This window comes from Podarcis melisellensis, assembly GCF_964234715.1.
Source record: "Podarcis melisellensis genome assembly, chromosome: 5".
In the NCBI taxonomy this organism is placed as follows: Eukaryota; Metazoa; Chordata; class Lepidosauria; order Squamata; family Lacertidae; genus Podarcis; species Podarcis melisellensis.
In genome coordinates, this window is record NC_138537.1 from 2,984,151 (window position 1) to 2,998,185 (window position 14,035).

General features: G+C 46.3%; 1 protein-coding gene and 1 long non-coding RNA gene across 7 annotated transcripts in view; one reads left to right on the forward strand and one right to left on the reverse strand.

Annotated features, from left to right (window-relative positions):
- LOC309370000 overlaps positions 1-9,954 on the reverse strand; it is an 81,516-nt gene extending 71,562 nt beyond the window's left edge. The window contains exons 1-2 of the long non-coding RNA XR_014168335.1: positions 9,249-9,954; positions 4,791-8,900 (exon numbers count right to left, since the gene is read on the reverse strand). This is a non-coding gene — a long non-coding RNA (uncharacterized lncRNA). The remainder of the gene's footprint in view (positions 1-4,790; positions 8,901-9,248) is intronic.
- The window catches only part of BCL6 (BCL6 transcription repressor), a 74,988-nt gene that overhangs the window by 45,426 nt on the left and 15,527 nt on the right, over positions 1-14,035 (forward strand). The window contains exons 1-2 of one of the 6 annotated variants that reach the window (XM_081910977.1): positions 12,102-12,387; positions 13,500-13,612. The exons of 2 other annotated variants lie outside the window; for them this stretch is intronic. The gene's annotated coding sequence lies outside the window, so the exon portion shown is untranslated. Of the gene's footprint in view, positions 1-12,101; positions 12,388-13,499; positions 13,613-14,035 lie in introns of those variants that run through there. 3 more of the 6 variants (XM_081910972.1, XM_081910976.1, XM_081910974.1) reach the window with 3 other exon arrangements.

Below are 14,035 nucleotides of genomic sequence, written 5' to 3' on the forward strand. Positions count from 1 at the left end.
GTTACCGCGCAGTTAAGCCGCGCTGGTTGCTCCAGGCTTCCCCTATCTCTCCAGAATGGCCCAGACGGCCCCTTTAAAAAACAAGCAAACCCAGACGCTTGAAGAAGCGTTCCTGGAAGGGAACACAGGAATTAATAGCGGGGAAGGAGACGCATTTATTAACACTTACCCGTCTGTAAACTGATCTCCTTTATCCCTGCAGAGAAAGAGGCAAAATTTAGGATCTGGGTTTGGACAAGGTGGGGGTGGGGAGCCCTCTCCAAAGCCCTAAAAACCAGAGCAACTAACGGCCCCCTCTGCAGAGCCAAAGACCCACGAGTCAGGGGTGCCCGTTTGTTTTGGTACCCCCTCCCCAAATTAAAATGCTTTGGCGGGCGAGAGCGGGGCCGTGGAGAAGACGGCGAAGTCTTGTTTGTTTGCTTAAGGAACGGCCAAGGCGAAAGGAGATCGAGCGCAGCCAACTCCGAGAGTTCAATCCTCTCTCTCTCCTCCTCCGGCACTTTTTGTAAATTTCTTAAAGCGCTTCCTTAGAATAAAGGGGTCTATATTTACGGGTGGGGGGCGCTGAAGTGGGGGGAAGAGAAGGGGGAAATCGTGTTCTCTTGGGGACAAAGTTATCCAGGTGTAAGGGAAAGTTGTTAGAAATCCAACCTCTTTATTAAAAAAAAAAAAAATCGAGGATTTCCCCGTCCTTCGCTTGACAGTGTGTTTAGGTGTGTCTTCTCCTCCGGAGTGGGGGGGGTGGGAAAACTTTGTTGTGAGTTGGAATGGGGGGGGGGGAGAGACTTCTGATTTAAATCGGTATGTTTGAGTGTGGGGCAAGATTGACCCCTGGTGGTTAAATGTGGAATAGCGGAGAAGGATCGCTCTCCCCTCCCCCCCAACCTGCCCCCTATTTGGCAAATCTGTGGGGTGTGCGTACCGTATTGCAAAATAACCTCGGTTGTGGGTGCTGAGAACGCTGTTGGGGTTTGCCCTTGTCCTGTGGGTGAGGTGCTGCCTCTTATATAAAACAGCATTTGCCCAACGTTCACAATGCTTTGCAAAAGGCCTAGAGTTTGTTTGCGGAGTTTTGTTTTGGGCTTTGAATTGTTTCTGTCCACCAGCAAACCCGCCCTGTGACCCTCAGATGAAGAGCTGTATCGAAATCTAATACATTTAAACTTTAGTTTAAAATAACCCCTAGGCCCATTTTGCAGATGGGGAAACTGAGGCTTCAAAACCACAGGCAGAGCAGGGAGTCTGAATATGGGTGTCTGTATGTCAGGTACTAGAGACACAGAAGGGGAGAAGGTTGCTCTTGTACTCAGATCCTGCTTGTGGGTTTCCGCAGAAAGGCATCTGGTTGGCCACTGTGAGAACAGGATACTGGATTCTATGGGTCATAGGCCTGATCCAGACAGGCTCTCCTTAATGTTCTTATGTGTGATTCTGCCCCACATTTAAACTGTGTATATGAGCAATAGAAAGGAGTTTTGCAGGGTCTAAAATAGGAATGGGGAACCTGTGGCCGTCTAGATGGTCACTGGCTTCTCCTCATGGTCGTTGGCCATCCTCAGGCTGACGGACAGGCAGGTGTTGGAGTCCAGCACCATCTGAAAAACTGCAGGTTCCTCACTCCTAGGTCTTAAAATCAAACCAGGAAGCTCCAGGGTTTGACACACTAGAGTTTGGCAATGGGAGAAAAGTCCTTACCATCCAGTACAAGGCTTGTGTTTTTCCACTTCCATCAAATCAAAACACAAAGAGAGGCTTGATCGGAGGTTTGTTTGTTTTTTTAAAAAAATTGTTTTAATTATTGTTTGCGACGCCGCAGGGAGAGATTTAAAGGAGGAATACAAAGTACAGGCTGCCTTCAACTCTTAGGGGGGGGGGGTGTCCAAGCTTGCTTCAGAGTAAATTGAGGCAATCTATTTGAAAAGAGAGAGAAACTGGACCAATAACTGACATTTATCCAGCTAAATGGATGGGTAACTACTCTCAAGTAGAAGGTCTTCTCATATAGGTAGGGGGGAAAGTGCAGAACTTCACCAGGGAAAGGGTCCATCAGCTCTCGGGATTACCTTTGGTTCCAAATCGGATACCAATAACAAACTTAGTTAGTCTCTTAAGGTGCTACTGGAAGGGATTTTTAAATTTTGTTTCATCTCAGGGAAGTTTGTCAGACAACCTATAAAAGGAAAAACATCTTTATCACTTGAGTGTTGGGTCTTCTGATGACTCTTGGCTGTGCAAAGATCACCTAGTTTGGTTAAAATCAGCCTTCATCATTCTGGTGCCCTTTTCCAGATAGGTTTCTGGAAGAATGGTAGCTTTATTTGCACCGGTGGGTTCCCGGCTCAAAGCATGGCCCCTTAACCTAGGTGAAGCCCACCTGGTGCCTTCCAGGTACTGGACAACAACTCCCATCAGCCCCTGTAGGAGGTTGATGGGAGTTGTAGTCCAATCTATGGAGGGCGCAAGGTCGGCAAAGGAACGAGCTTGTCTTCTCCTGCTCAGGGTAGGGCTCAAACCGATGGATTCAGATTGCAAGAAAGTGAGATTCCAACTAAACATCAGGAAGAACTTTTGAGAGTAGGAGCTGTTTGAGAGTGGAAAGATAGCTGGTGGTTTCTCCATCGTTGGAGGTTTTTTAAGCAGAGCTTGGATGGCCACATATCAGGGATACCGCGTGGCGGTAGACTAGATTACCTTAGAGGGTAATCCAATTTGACAATTCTGTGATACCAGAAGTCAAATGATTTGGGGGCAGCAGCAAGAGGACTACTTGTTGGAGAATGTCTCCCCATATATATGTCAACACCCACTGTTTTGCCTTGCACAACTTCTCATTTCAATGGGGTTTGCGCAACACAGTGGATGGAGCCTCAAGTTTCAGCTTCCCAAACTAAAGGATGCCAAGAGCTGTAGCTTAATTTTAAGAAAACTTTTTGAGTTCTGCAAAGGTGTGAAGAGGTGAGTGGGGGTGTTAATTGGTGGGGGTCTGGGGTCAGTTTTGAAACTTGAATTTGGAGATCGGGTGCTGGTAACTGGAAAGCCAGCAGGGCACATCAGAGTTGACTTTTTTTTAAAACAAACAAACAAACCATAATACCAGTCAATCAGGAAAAAACCTGATCCTAGGATTTCAGCCATTTCAGTTTCAGGAAACGCGTGCTTAGCTCTCCCATTGAAATAAATGGACTTTCTGTGTGCTTGATGGGCTGGATTAATGGGTTTTTGTGTTGCTCATGTTGCACTGAAGTCTCTGTGTGCAGAGGAACCCTTGGAAAATTGAACAATGCTTTCCGCCTCCCTCCAAATATGTACTCGTAAGTATTGAGCCAGTTCAGAACTGGGCCCGTCAAAGTTGGCTCTGCATTGTCCTTGGCCAAGCCAGTACGCTCCAGATGTTTTACCTGAAACATCTGGAGGGCACTGGCTTGGCAAAGGCTTGCTCTGCGCTGGAAGAAATCCCATTAGCAACGTCTGAGCTGGTTGGAGTGAAATGCAACACTGGTTTTTGCACGGTGGTCCGCGTGCGAGAAGCTTGTTTACTCTTCCTCCTTCGTCTCCCACGAACTTTCACTTTGTTTTTCGGGTCAGTATCACTTGTGGTTACTGGGGAGGCAAGGGAGCGGGTGGGGGGGGGGTGAAGAAAGAGATGGCTTTGGGGAAGTGGTTACAGCCACGGAGTCCTGTTTTCACTCTCGCTCTTGCTCTCCCAGTGGCAGGTTATATAAAAACTCTGTTTGCAAGTCCCCCTCCACCACTTCTAATCTGTTCTCTTACTCATTGTGGGCATAAAAACATTTATTATTATTATTATTATTATTATTATTATTATTATTAATAATAATAATAATAATAATAATAATAAAACCTCTTGCATGTTATGATTACTGATTTATTTTCTGCGCTCTTGATTCATTCATCAAACGATTCTCACGAAACTTAGCCACCCCACACAAAGCTTGATTTTATTTACCCATTTCAGTAAATTTATATACTGCTTGATTGCAAAGAAAACCCCAAAGCGGTTTTCGTTAAAAGACAAAGCAATAAAATGACCGCAGTGCAAAATTAACAACAGAACGCTACTACCGTTTTCCCTTTCTGGGGGAGGGACAGGTGAAATATCAGGAGGGTCTGCTATGCGTCTGTAAGTCAAGTGCCCCAAATGAACCAGAGGCGTTAAGAAATTCTCCCCTTCTGAAGACATCTGCGGTTGACTTCCAGACCATAGTAAATTTGTTAGCAGATCCACTGTAATTGAGGGGAAATCTAATCAATTTCATTGGGTCTCCTCTAAGCATAACTTAAGTCTGGATCCAACCCTTTGTTGAGCCCAGGGATGGGGAATGGGGCACCCTTTAGGTGACGATTGCCAAACTTCTGTTGTCTACGCTCCTGTAACCTCTAGGTTAGAATATGGCAATGTGTTATATTTGGGGCTGCTTCTGAAGATGGTCTGGTAGTCATTTACACCTCTAGTGCCCCCTTGCCTCCCTCCTGCCTCTTAGCCTCCCCCCAGCTCCCTGCCCCAAAGTGTCCATTGATTATAGAATAAAATGAGAGCCAGCGTGGTGTAGTGGTTAAGAGCGGTGGACTTGTAATCTGGTGAACCGGGTTTGCATCTCCGCTCCTCCAGCTGCAGCTGCTGGGTGACCTTGGGCCAGTCACACTTCTCTGAAGTCTCCCAGCCTCACTCACCTCACAGAGTGTTTGTTGTGGGGGAGGAAGGGAAAGGAGAATGTTAGCTGCTTTGAGACTCCTTAGGATATTGATAAAGCGGGATATCAAATCCAAACTCCTCCTCCTCTTCTTCTTCTTCTTCTTCTTCTTCTTCTTCTTCTTCTTCTTCTTCTTCTTCTTCTTCTTCTTCTTCTTCTATTAACTAGCCTGCCTGATCTGTAAGGAAATCCCCATGGACTCTAACCCTTAGTTCATCCTCTTTTGCTGCATCTCTGCTGAGGTTTCCCTTCCGCAGATGGCAGCTGCGATGTAGTGATCATACTTTCCCCAGGACCAGCTGGCACCCAGGCTTTGAACCCAGATCCATAGCTGATCCTGTTTGTCAGAACATTTGCGTTTGAGCTTCCATCCCTGATTGAAATCCAACTGGGAGGATTGCTGATCCCTGCGAACTGGCGGTGGGGAAGGGTGTTTGTGAAATCACGGAATCCAACAGTTATTAACACCAGAAAGTTCTTTCTGAAGTTTAGTTGTTATCTCCTTTCCTGTCATGGAACCCATTGGTTTGGGTCCCGCTTATAAGATGGTGTCATATCCCCTCTCTTTCTCTCAGATAAACAAACCCAACTCCCTCAACCGTTCTTCATCAGGCTTGGTTTCCAGACCTGTTATCAGATCTTTCATATGTGTGTGTACAGGGGGAGAGTAATTTTCTTGAATATGGGAATTGGCCTTTGGGAATTGGCAACAACTCAAACATTTCGCACATGAGAAGAGAGTGTGTCTGCGTGAGTCAGGCAGCCTGTGTGATAAGGGACGGACGGACATGGGATGCCCTGAGCAGGAAGAAAGGAGGGAGTGTTGGCAAGTCGGGGTGAGCAGTGGTTACATATTTTCATGCCCACTGCTCCTTGTGCAATTTTCTAATCTATGGGTTGTGCTGAAGAAGATTCTAACGAAACAGTCAGATTATCCGGGATCACTGTCCTACGTTGTTCTTCACTTACTATTTTGGCACCATGAACTCCTAAAAAAAGTTTTACCGCTTAGCCCACAGGATAGCATCTATTACTTTGTTTCAACCATAGACTCATTATACTTCTATGGATTTCCAAAGATTGACAGATGTGTGTTCATTTGGTTACAAATATATTAGAGAATTTACAAGTGTACACGTTTTGTTTTTGTTGGACTAAATCATGTATATTATGCAATAAGAATCGCAGTGCTATCTAGTATACTGGTCTTCGTGTTGCTTGTGTTGTTTGTTGTGTTAAGTTTGCAACACAGGGGTTTGTTGTTCTGTAGGGCTGAGCACCTTGGCCCATAAGAATGGGCTTGAGTCAGAAATCCTTGCAGGGAGATCTACTGCTAGATTCAAGTATACCTTACGTCGCCTGCACCTTTGAGGGAAGAAGCACCACAGCTCAGTAGCAGAGCATGCACTTTGCAAACAGAATGTCCCAGGTTCGAATTCTCAGCATCTCTGGGTAGGACTGGGAAAATCATCCGCCTGAAACCACGGAGAGCCGCTGCAATTCAGGGCTGACAGTTCTGAGCTCAATGGGCCAGTGGGTTCCTATGTTCCTGTGCTCAGATCGCTTTAACTGACAATGCTGGGAATTCAACCTGGGATCTTCTTGCATGCAACCTTCTCGTAATGGTTTTGCATGGCCAGCATGCACTTGTAACTGGCTGTATAACTGTTTGTGCTCATGGTCAGCAGGTTTGTGGGTCTCCTGAGTTGAAAAGCAGAGCGTGGATTTAGTAAAATGTGCCTCACCGCTGAGCAGGGTTGTGATGTTTTTAGAACGAAGCTTCTCCTTCACCCAGTGCAGAGTTAAACTGTGGAACTCACTGCCACAGGAGGCAGTGATTGCCGCCAGAGACGGCACCCCTTTAACACTAACCCTAGAACTTGTAGACATCTCATGAAGCTGAACGTTGGAAGACCCTGGATGGCTGGATGAAATGGCTTATCCGTGAAGCACATAGTTAGCCTACGGAACTCCCTCCCACAAGAGTGGCTTTAAAAGAGGACTGGACAAATTCATGGAGGGTGGCTACTAGCCACAATGGCAATGCTCTGCCCTCCACAGCTGGAGGCAGGAAATGATTCTGAACGCCAGCTGCTGGAAGCCACAAGAGGGGTGTTGTGTTCGAATCCTGCTTGCGGGTTTCCTTCAGGCATCTGGCTGGCTGCTGCGAGAACAAGATGGTAGATGAGATGGGGCCGCTGGCCTAATCCAGCAGCCTCTCCTCATGTTCCTAATGCTTTGAAGAGTGGAGGAAGGAGGACATCGTACAAAGTTGCAGGCCTCCTTACCTGAGTCGTCGCAAAAAGGGGGCTTCCCACCTCCCTAGCCTTCTCCTTTCGGCAATTCTGAGTGGAGACCGCGTGCGTGTTTCTGGCTTTTTGTTTTCCTGGTTACAGGCTAACAAACCTGCCCCCTTTCTCTGCCCTGCCATTGTGTTTCCTAGAAGCATTTGTGTCTGCTCTGGCAGGAAACTGGATCAGGCAGGAGCTTGGAACAAAATGCTCAGTGTGGTAACCTCTTAGGCGCACAATACAGGAGGGGAGGAAGCTGGCAGAATCAAAGTCTCTTTGATCTGCACTGACTAAGGAGTTTCGATGCTCAGAGCCGTGGTTGGCCTCCATTCTCGTCGCCCTCACCTCCATTTTCCTCTCGCTGCTGCTGTCGAATCTCAGGTCGCTTGTCTTAGACAGCAGACAGGGACGGCTAACTTGGGAAGTGAGAGAAAGAAGGCCTCTCAAGTCCTTCTACCAGGAGGGGGAAAACCCTGCAAGCGATCTTTGCTCATTGCGAGAAATGCTGTGGCGAGGATCAGTGACTTCCAAATTTCCCCTCTTCCGAGAACTCTATCTGCATCAATCTGCTTGCTGCAGAACTCCTGGTTGGGGGGTCCAATTGCCTTGCATAGAGTGCATGAACACCAGGAACAGTGCCAGTGTTCGAAATTAGCCATGCGCCAGGCGCGTTTTGCTACCCGTGCAGTCCCATTTGCAACCGCATGGGGATTTCTGGGCACCAGGTTTAAAAACCTCTGCCTTACTCTGTAGTTAATACCGTTTCTGTTTCCACATTGCATGTTTCTTCTTCTTGCATACTGGGACAAGCAAATTGTAAGAGCAAGCGCAATATCAAAGAATCGTGGAATTGTAGCATTGGAATAATAATAATATTATAATAATTTATTATTTATACCCCACCCATCTGGCTGAGTTTCCCCAGCCACTCTGGGCGGCTTCCAATCAAGTGTTAAAAACAATACATCATTAAATATCAAGAACTTCCCTAAACAGGGCTGCCTCCAGATGTCTTTTAAAGAGAAGATAGCTACTTATTTCCTTCACATCTGAAGGGAGGGCGCCACCACTGAGAAGGCCCTCTGTCTGGTTCCCTGTAACCTCACTTCTTGCAATGAGGGAACCGCCAGAAGGCCCTTGGTACTGGATCTCAGGGTCCGGGCTGAACAATGGGGGTGGAGACGCTCCTTCAGGTATACTGGACTGAGGCCGTTTAGGGCTTTAAAGGCCAGCACCAACACTTTGAATTGTGCTCGGAAACGTACTGGAAGCCAATGCAGGTCTCTTAGGACCGGTGTTATGTGATCCCGGCGGCCACTCCCAGTCACCAGTCTAGGGGATCCCAAAGGCCATTTAGTCCAACCCCTGGGCAAACTGACATTCTGCGTTGGCAACCGCAATCTAGATTCAAGGTGCCATTCGGCGCCTAGGTTATATATCTGAGTTTTTAACATTGGAACAGCCATAGCTCAGTGACGGAGCAGCAGGCAGAAAGAAGGTCTCCTTCCATCCCTGGGATATCTGCCTTGAAACCCTGGAGAGAAGATGCTGCCAGTCAGTGTGGGAAATGCTAAGCTAGTCAGACCAGCACTATGGCTCTATCTAAAGCAGTTTCCTATCTTCCTGCGTTTGCCAGAACTTTAGGAGTTCAGCATCGCCTTGGGTGAGCCGAGAGCAAAGACAGGAGAGCACCTGCTACTCCTATGATCACGTTATGCAGAGGGCCTATAAGTTGTCCTTCGGGGAGGCTTGTTTGCCATTGCAGATCTGCTTCCAGGGGTGGGGGGAGACTCACAACTGTGGCTCTATTCCTTCTGAGGGATACCTGGTTCCCTTCAGATTTGCTTTGGCATTTGCATTTTGCTTTCTCAGCAACAAATGTTGGGCAAAAAGGGAACTCAGAAGGATCGCAGTGGCATTAAGGAACAACAACACATTGTAGCCGCTGAACTATCAAGCCGAACAGCATACAGTGGTACCTTGCAAGACGAATGCCTCGCTAGACGAAAAACGCGCAAGACGAAAGGGTTTTTCGTTTCTTGAGTTGCTTCGCAAGACGATTTTCCCTATGGGCTTGCTTCGCAAGACGAAAACGTCTTGCGGGTTTGCTTCCTTTTTCTTAAAGCCGTTAACACCCAGGGAATCCGCGCTCCGCAAGACGAAAAAATCGCAAGACGAAGCAACTCGCGGAACGAATTAATTTCGTCTTGCGAGGCACCACTGTATAGACAAAGCAAACGGCGACAGCAAATCCATCAAAACAATTAACACAATTTAGAAATGATGTATTGAAATTTTTCCGAGCAGTGGTGGTGCTGAAGCATAAGAAATATACTTTAAAAATAAAAACCACCTTTTTTTGGCGAGGGCGTGCCTTGCAACTGAAATGAAACAGTACGGAATGCAGTTAAAAATTCCTTCCCTGCAAGGCCTTGAACCCAGTGACCCTTTGGGTCTCTTCCAATTCTATGATTCCGTGAAAAAGAACCCAAATGCAGCAGAGGTGATGCTGCCTTCAGAAAGGGGGGCAATGAAGGGTGTTTGGGGATGATGGAATTGCTTCCCAGATGCTGTCCAAAGGCAGAGTTGGAAGAGACACCAGGTGTCATCTAGTCTGACCCCCTGCTGCAATGCAGGAACCACAGCCAGAGAATCCATGACAGATGGCCATGCAACCTCTGCTTGAAAACCTCCAAGGAAGGAGAGTCCACAACCTTTGGAGGAATTCCGTTCCAATGTCTCAGAAAGCTCTTCCCAATGTTTTGTTGGAATCTCCGGACTTGTAACTTGAATGCATTGGTTTGGCTCCTGCTCTGCCTTCCATATCTACGGGACCGTATCTACGGGACGGCCTTTCCTGGTCTGCCCCGCAGAGGATCTTAAGGTCCATGAATAACCATAGTTTAGAGGTCCCGGGCCCTAAGGAAGTCAGACTATCCTCCACCAGGGCCTTCACAGTGATGGCTCCGATCTGGTGGAATGTTCTGTCCCATGAGACCAGGGCCCTTCAGGATTTAACCTCCTTGCGTTGGGCCTGTAAGAGCTATTCCGCCTGGCCTTTAATTTGAATTCAGCCTGATCTTTTATTTCCCTTCCATTCCCTCAACCGCTCTGAGACCCCACAGCTAATTCTCCCCTGGCCTCCTTGCTGGCCCAAGTAGGACCAATTCAGCCAGCTAGCCCTGGGGATTATCTAATGCTTATTTCCCCTAAATTGATTTTTGAATTTTATTGTTATTCATGTTTCTATACTGTATTTTATGCTGCTTTTATAATTAAGTGTTTTAAATTTGTTGTTAGCCGCCCTGAGCCCGGTTTTTGAACCCGGAAGGGTGGGGTATAAATAAAAATATATTATTATTATGTGGCAGCCCTTCAGATATTTGAAGTTGTAGTCTCAACTCCCTCATCCCCAACTCCCTCAACCGTTCCTCATCAGGCTTGGTTTCCAGACCCTTGATCATCTTGGTCACCCTACATTCCAGCTCGTCAACATCCTTCTTAAATTGTGGACACAATCGTACAATTTCCCTATAGGAGTCTGGATTTCTCTTGTGCATGGTGAGAAATTGCATGAGCGTTTTTTTATCCTCTTTCCCCGAAGGATTGGGAGATCTTGATGTCTTATCTTTTATTGGGCCAGCTTCTGTTGGTGTAAGGCTTTGCGGCTTAGGGAAGGCCGGGAGATTGTGTGGAGCAGGAAGGCAGGCGATTGGATGATTGGATCCGGTAGCTTTCCATTCTGTGTGTAGCCATTCTGTTGTGCCAGCTGAATGGGTGGGTAGCTGGTCAATGATTGCAAGGCTGGCTTGTGATCTAAATTCCTTCAATAAAAGGAACTGCAAGAAGGGACATGGGTGCATTTCTCATGCAAGGCTGCCCTCTTGCGGAGAGAAAGGTGGCTACAATTTTAGTGTGAAACTTTCTGACGAGGGCAAGCGCGATGATGATTAATTTTAGCCTAGCGGTTTTTGTTTTAAAGTGGAGCATGGCAGCTGAGTTGGAGATGCACAGAAAAGGCTCTCTCTGCCTGTGAAAGTGAGATCTGGTCTGGAGAGTTGATGGTCAACGTGCTTTCTCTTCTTCCTGTTGGTATAGGAAACAGGCTGGTCAAAAATAGAAAAATACAGTTTCAATCCCTAACTAGTGAATCACAGCTTCCCTTGATGGCTTTTAATGAGAAGCTCTGACAAACATCCGAATGGGTATATAACTGGGATTTTGTGACGTGCCCCAACCTTTGGTGCAGCTGATTTAAGCAAGGGGGGAAAGGCGAAAGATCTGCAAATCAGAAGAGAAGGCTTACTGAGACCAGTAGCCTTCTGTCCCGCAGCTGCCAACCAGATGATGACGATAATTTAATTCATATATCGTTTCATGCCCAAATAGGCTTCTGAGTGGTTTACACAGTGAAGCCGCCAATTACACAAACATTATATCACCCGTAATTAAAACGCGCTATAAAACAATCTCAGTAAAACAACCCAACTATTAAAAGTGGAAACTCTGGTCGAGAGATCAAGAAAACCCAAGACGCCTCTGGGTTGTCCACAAACAGGTGGTGATGAGGGCATATGGATGGGCGACTGGAGCAATGTTGTGCACATTTTAGCAAAGCAGGAGTAGGCTATGAGCAGGAAAGGGGGGGGGTTCCCTTTAGAAACTGAAGGAGGAATGAGGAGTTCGGAAAGGGTGCTTGCATGTTCACAAGGCGTGAGATCCCTTCTACCAACTTTGCAGGAGTTGCTAAACTTTGCAGGCCCCCTGCAAGATTTTATTGTTCAATCTTCCACAAACCGTTTCCAAAATACCTTATCAGCTCCTATGCAATATTTTTTTGCAATTGTGGCAAATCTTTTTGCAACATGACTGATGTTTTCTCTAGACTAGACTTGTTATTTGTTTTAAAAATTCCTAATAAAAACATTGATTTTTAAAACATATTAAAAGTTTTCCCGCTTGAGCGCAGGAATCTGGAGGCAGAGCATTGGCTCTCTGGCTTTTGTTGCTGTCCATTTATTTATTTCATGGAATTTATACAATGTTTGATGGGTTTTTTTTAAAAAAAAAACACAAATCCTCAGAGCACTTTACGAAAAGATAAAACGGGAAAATCAAGAAAAAATTACCACTGTACCTCGAAAACATACAAAAAGTTAAAATACTGAAACAGGTTAAAACTCACATCAAGTTTCTAAGCATCAGGATAGACTTGAAAAGAATACACTGATATCAATAGGCAGGGAGTTCCAAAGGATAGGCGCTGTCACACTCAAACATTGAGTTCTTACACACGCAGAACAGATGTGATTTGGCACCTGGGCTGCCCGTTCTACTGATTGAAGAGATCAAGTGGGCACATCTGGGATGAAGCAATCTCACAGGTAAACTGCTCCCAAGAGGAACACCTTGGATTTGGTCTGGTAGCTAATGAGCCCAGATGTTAGGCGCTGGCACGCCTGTTCTAGCTGCAGGTAGCTCCCTGCGTCTTGTGTCATCACAACCGCCACAGCCGCAACGCGCCCCTGGCACTCCCTCTTCAAGCTTGATGGCTTGAGACGAGCTGTGTCAAGAGAGGCTATCCTCAGAGCCTTCAAAATCTGAAGCGGCAATTATGCAAGATTCCCGGGCGGCTTTGTGGAGGGGCTGCTCTCCCTTTCATGTCTCCGAAATGGAATCGTAATGGCACACATTTTTTACGCTGGCAATTAGATGCTGCATTGCAATTCAGCGCCACACGTCCCACACTGTTTTTTTCCTTTGTGGGTGTGGGAGTGTTTTTATGGGCCAGATCACAAGAGCCACATAACAGAGGATTTTTTATTTTATTTTTACAGTGTGGTTTTTATTGAGATTTCAAAATGCAACGCTGGGAAGACAGGGGATCTGTCCCCGGCTAGATTTAAAAGAAAGAACTGCGGCATTAAAAAATAATAATGTGTGGGATGTTTTTGGTTCCACCTCCATTCCCATCCCTGTGGATCAGAGAATTGTAGGGACCCTCAAGGGTCATCTAGTCCAACCCCCTGCAATGCGGAGATCTCAGCTGGATGCAATTTACATGACAGATGGACATCCAACCTCTGCTTAACAGTCTCCAAGGAAGGAGAGTCCACCACCTTCCAAATTAGTCCGCAGAAAACAGTCTTGCTGCATCTCCCATGTGACAGCCCTTGAGATATTTGAAGATGACTATTGATGGGAAGCTATTGTTGGCACCACAGGAATTGTCCTATGGTTTCCCACAGGGTCCCACATTTTGTCCCCTTTGCTGTCTGACATCTGGGAGTTGTCATCAGGAGGTCTGGAGTGAAGTGTCATCAATATATGGTTCGCACTCGGCTCCATCTCTCTGTCCCATCTGAATCGGGAGAGGCTTTTGAGGTGCAAACTGCATCTGTTGCAGCGAAACTATATTTAAACTGTAATCTTCACCAGCTGTAATCTTTGCATTCCATTGCCATTCAACTCCCACCTTTCGATATTCTCCTTTTAGATACCGGCCACCTAAGATTTCGCACCGGGTATCTGACGACATAGGCTCGAGTCCATGGGAGCTTTATGCCATGATAAATTTGTGGTGCCACAAGATTCTTCTGTGCTTTTTGTGTAAGAGCCTGACACCTCTATTATTTTTTTTTATAAAAAACAACAACCACACATCTGTTGTGTGACTTGTGATGTTTGGAAAAGGTCATGGGAGGGAGTTTTGCAGAAGTGTGTGTTGGGTTTTGTTGCTGCTCTGACAAACCCCACCCTGATTTTGTGGTCCAAGTGCCTTTGTAAGACCTTTGGGGCAGAGTAGGTGAAAGAAAACTACTGGTCATGCACTGAGCATCTTCAATGGAGTTATAACTTTCACACTGTACTATAGAAAAAAAGCATTGACCACTTGGGTCCCCATCATGTTAATACGTGGCTAGAACTGTAGTTTTATTTTGTTTATAATATTTTGTTAAGAGCCACCCAGAGTGGCCAGGGACAACCCAGTCAGATGGGCAGCTAATTGTTGTTGTTGTTGTTGACTGCAAT